This window comes from Nomascus leucogenys, chromosome 1a (assembly GCF_006542625.1).
Source record: "Nomascus leucogenys isolate Asia chromosome 1a, Asia_NLE_v1, whole genome shotgun sequence".
Lineage (NCBI taxonomy): Eukaryota > Metazoa > Chordata > Mammalia > Primates > Hylobatidae > Nomascus > Nomascus leucogenys.
The window spans coordinates 93,801,579-93,807,069 of NC_044381.1; the positions used below are offsets into that span (position 1 = coordinate 93,801,579).

General features: G+C 46.1%; 1 pseudogene; it reads left to right on the top strand.

The window, feature by feature from the left end:
* Positions 1-4,293: 4,293 nt before the first annotated feature.
* LOC100603071 lies at positions 4,294-4,815 on the top strand (annotated as a pseudogene).
* The last annotated feature ends 676 nt before the right edge of the window (positions 4,816-5,491 follow it).

Consider the following 5,491-nt stretch of genomic DNA (forward strand, 5'->3'; position numbering starts at 1 on the left):
GCAGTGAGCCGAAATCATGCCACTGCACTCCAGCTTGGGCAACAGAGCGAGAATCCATCTCAAAAAACAAAAAACAAAACAAAAAACAACAAAAAAAAGTTGATTAAAAAAAACACAAAAAAAAACAAAAAAAAAGTGGCACCATCTCAGCTCACTACAGCCTCAACCTCCTGGCCTCAAGCAATCCTCCCACCTCAGCCTCTCCAAGTAGCTTGGACTACAGGTGCACGCCACCATCCCCAGCTAACTTTTTAACTTTTTATAGAGACAGGGTCTCTGTATGTTCCCCAGGCTGGTCTCCAACTCCTGGGATCAAGTGATCCTCTAGAGTCCGCCTCTTGAATTGCTGGGATTACAGGTGTAAGCCACAGCACTCAGCCAATGTGTCAATTTTTTAAAAAGCTATTATTGATTGTTGATTATCCAACAACCCTAGAGGTAGTACTATTTCTGTTTTCAGACGAGGACTCTGGCACCCAGAAGAGTTGACACTTTGTCCAAGGTTATGCACCTAGTATAAAGCAGGAGCAAGCATTCTTTGTTTTTTTTTTTTTTATTTGAGACAGTCTCACTCTGTTGCCCAGGCTAGAGTGCAGTGGTGTGATCTCGGCTCACTGCAAGCTCCACCTCCTGGGTTCACGCCATTCTCCTGCCTCAGCCTCCCGAGTAGCTGGGACTACAGGCACCTGCCACCACGCCCGGCTAATTTTTTTGTATTTTTAGTAGAGGCGGGGTTTCACCGTGTTAGCCAGAATGGTCTCGATCTCCTGACCTCGTGATCCACCCGTCTTGGCCTCCCAAAATGCTAGAATTACAGGCGTGAGCCACCGCACCTGGCCAAGCAGGAGCAAGCATTCTAATAACACATCTGACGGCAAAAGCCAGGCTTTTCTACCATGTAATTTTGCCTGCTGGTGTAGACATGTCTTTTGTGGTATAATAAGCCTTCACAGAAGGTTCTCTAAGAATTAAGTAACTGCATGTGAGAAATCAATATGCTACAAAAATACACTTTTAATGTGACATAGCCTTTTATGCCAAAGTGATATTTATTTAATATTCCCCCAATTTCTCTAGCTTGATCATTTGCTACAAAGGGGATCAATAAGATCCCAATTTGTCTTTGTGAAAAGTAAATGAAGTGGACTTTCCCTCTATTCATGTGGTATTTCTAAATGGCCTTGAGCTATTTACAGTCAAGTTAATGGAATTAATACTGTACCATCAAAAACACATAGCGTATTATCTAAAGTGCAGCACGAACACTTTCCTCTTTGTGTTATGGCCATTGACATATACAGATGCTCCTCCATTTACGATGGTGTTATGTTCGGATAAACCCATCATAAATTGAAAATATCTTAAGTCAAAAACTTTCAATTTATGATGGATTTATCTGGATGCAATACCATCATAAATCTGGAAGGGTTCTGAATGCATGTCACTTTCACCATTGTAAAAGTTGAAAAATCGTTTAGTCAAACCATGGTTAAATTGGGACCATCTGCATTTTGTTTCTTCTCTGAAAGCTCTTTTAGGGCAGTTGAGGATGCTACATAGAGAATGTATTCACCAAATTGTTTTTAAATGAATGGACAAATATATGCACACCACACACTTCAACAACCATCACCTCTAATGTGGCAATACATTTTTCTTTTTCTTTTTTTTTGAGACAGAATCTCGCTCTGTCACCCAGGCTGGAGTGCAGTGGAGCGATCTCAGCTCACTGCAACCTCCATCTTCCAGGTTTAAGAGATTCTCCTGCCTTAGCCTCCAGAGTTGCTGGGATTACAGGCGTGCGCCGCCACCATGCCTGGCTATTTTTTGTATTTTTAGTAGAGATGGGGTTTCGCCATGTTGGCCAGGCTGGTCTCGAACTCCTGACCTTGTGATCTGCTCGCCTCAGCCTCCCAAAGTGCTGGGATTACAGGCGTGAGCCACCGCGCCCGGCCCAGAGTAAGTACTTTATGCTAAGGACCAGATGCAGAGTAAAGGTTGAGGTCTTCCTTACCCCAGAACAGGGAAAAAAGCCAAAATAACCCTTATTGATTAAGCCATAAATTCAACCACCACTTATTTCCAAAAAGTATGAAAGTTAGCATTTAATCACCTTCCACCACCCCTTTCCCAAACAACACACACACACACACACCCCGCTGGGATTTTCCTGTTTTCCTGCTTCTTCTTTAAACCTGTTAAACAATGTCTGTTTAAGGTTAAAAATCTACTATAGGATGTGCTTTAGCTATGTAAGTGGTACATGCTGCAAAAAGTCTTCCAGTTGCTTTGGTTGAAAAAGTCCCTCTGAACACTTAAACATAGAAACCAATCCTGCCACATCTGTCTGGATTTGAGTTTTATGTGTCCCTGGAGGGAAACTACACACTTGGGAGTCAGTGCTGAGTTTGGTACATACTAAGTATTCAACAAATGTTTTCCCAATCAATGACTGAAATTGTCCACTTTTCTTTGACTCCTGATCATGTTGCCCGCACTGTATGTATGCATGTATGTATGTATGTATGTATGTATGTATTTACTTGAGACAGAGTCTCACTCTGTTGCCCCAATTTTCGTATTTATTGTAGAGATGGAGTTTCACCATGTTGCCCAGGCTGGTTTCGAACTCTTGAGCTCAAGCGATCCACTGCTTCAGCCTCCCAAAGTGCTAGGATTGTAGGCATGAGCCACCACGTCCAGCCATTGCTCACATTTTATGTCACCATTCTCATTTTTTCCAGGGACAGATTTGAGTTCCACTGTTTGGGCTAGGGGCAATGCTTTAGATGAGAAAAGAAGAGGGATGTTTGAAAATCAGTCCATTGGGCTAGGGGCAATGCTTTAGATGAGAAAAGAAGAGGGATGTTTGAAAATCAGTCCAGTTAGAGACAGAAGAAAGTGAAGAGATTTATGAACCACTAGAGTTCTTTTATGCTAAAACATTTTATGCTAAAATATTAAGGTTTGAGCTCTATGGAGGTAAATCCTCTTTCTTCTGTGGTTATGGTGATACGGAAGGAGAGTGCTGGGAAGGGAAGAGCTTGGTCCCTTTAAATGACATAGAAGGGAAGGGAAGTGCTGCGGAGAGGAGGGCGTAGTCCCTGGCTAGGGCTCCACCCCCAGGGACCTAGGTGAGGACAGGCATTTCCTGCCCAAATGTTGCATTTCCTAAGACCACCTGGGCCTGCCACGCCCTCATTCTGTGCCTATAAAAACCCGAGACGCTAGCAAGGCAGAGACAGAAGCAGCTGGACCTGGAGAGGAGTACTTCAGTGGAGGAATACACAGGCAGCTGGACATCTAGAGGAACGCACCAACAGTCACCAGCATGCAGGCTAGCCACTGACCAGCAGAATAACGTGGAGTTCAGCTGGGGTAGTCGAAGGAGCGCGTGCCCGACTCCAGGGAAAAACCATCTCCCTTCTGGCTCCCCCATCTGCTGAGAGCTACTGCCACTCAATAAAACCTTGTACTCATTCTCCAAGCCCATTTGTGATCCGATTCTTCGGAAGGTACACCAAGGCAAGAACCTGGGATACAGAAAGCCCTCTATCCTGCGACAAGGTAGAGGGTCTAACTGAGCTGGTTAACACAAGCTGCCTAGAGATAGCAAAACTAAAAGAGCATTCTGTAACACACGCCCACTGGGGCTTCAGGAGCTGTAAATATTCACCCCTAGACGCTGCTGTGGGGTCAGAGCCCCACAGCCTGCCCATCTGTATGCTCCTCTAGAAGTCTGAGTATCGGAGCACTGAAGAAGCGAGCCACACCCCCACTGCACGCCCTGCAAGGGGGGACAAGGGAACTTTTTCTGTTTCATTGGCATGGTCCCAAACCTGATAGTCCTTTGTTAATGTATGTCTTTGAAGAGGGAAAGGAAGGTAAACCCAGAGGCAAATCCATTACCAATTTTGAAAGAAAAACCTCAAGGCCGGGCGCGGTGGCTCACGCTTGTAATCCCAGCACTTTGGGAGGCCGAGGCGGGCGGATCACGAGGTCAGGAGATGAGACCACGGTGAAACCCCGTCTCTACTAAAAATACAAAAAAATTAGCCGGGCGTGGTGGCGGGCGCCTGTAGTCCCAGCTACTCGGAGAGGCTGAGGCAGGAGAATGGCGTGAACCCGGGAGGCGGAGCTTGCAGTGAGCCGAGATTGCGCCACTGCACTCCAGCCTGGGCGACACAGCGAGACTACGTCTCGAAAAGAAAAGAAAAGAAAAACCTCAAAGTACAGTTCCTATTGAGCAAAAGTCAGGGATATAATTTTTGAAAACACGACCCTTTTCACAAGATGGCGCCGAAAGCGAAGAAGGAAGTGCCTGCCCCTCCTAAAGCCGAAACCAAAGCGAAGGCTTTAAAGGCCAAGACGGCAGTGTTGAAAGGTGTCCACATCCACACAAAAAAAGAAGACCCGCACGTCACCCACCTTCCGGAGGCCCAAGACACTGCGACTCCGGAGGCAGCCCAAATATCTTCGGAAGAGCGCCCCCAGGAGAAACAAGCTTGACCACTGTGCCATCATCAGGTTTCTGCGGACCACTGAGTCCGCCATGAAGAAGATAGAAGACACCACCACACGTGTGTTCAGGGTGGATGTTAAAACCAACAAGCACCAGATCAAACAGGCTGTGAAGAAGGTCTGTGACATTGATGCGGCCCAGGTCACCCTGGGCCTGATGGAGAGAAGAAGGCATATGTTTGACTGGCTCGGCCTGATGGAGAGAAGAAGGCATATGTTTGACTGGCTCCTGATTGCGATGTTTTGGATGTTGCCAAAAAATTGGTATCCTCTAAATTGAGTCCAGCTGGCTAATTCTAAATATATGTATATATTTTCACTTTAAAAAAATTTTTTTGGCCGGGCGCAGTGGCTCAAGCCTGTAATCCCAGCACTTTGGGAGGCCAAGGCGGGCGGATCACGAGGTCAGGAGATCGAGACCATCCTGGCTAACATGGTGAAACCCCGTCTCTACTAAAAATACAAAAAAATTAGCCGGGCGTGTTGGCTGGCGCCTGTAGTCCCAGCTACTCGGGAGGCTGAGGCAAGAGAATGGCGTGAACCCGGGAGGCGGAGCTTGCAGTGAGCCGAGATCGCGCCACTGCACTCCAGCCTGGGCGACAGAGCGAGACTCCGTCTCAAAAAAAAAAAAAATTTTTTTTGAAAACAGAGGGGAACACTTTAATGCACTCAAAGACTATGAAAAGACGATGGGCCTCCCAGATGATTTCTCCCTGAGAAATCTCTGCCTAGGGGCAAAATAAAGAGGCTAAGTGAGGCAGGATTTTCTACTGTAAAATCTAGAAACACAGGACCTCTTCGTCCACGGTTCACATGAAAGTTCATTCATTTCTGCAAAAACCTTTTAATTTGAATGCCTTCTATGTACCAAAAACGATTTTAGGCGCTGGTGATCCAAATTAAGGGTTGAAAAGAATGCAAAGCATGAAGAACATTAGGAGATACTCAGAGAAAGTAGCCACCTGGCGTG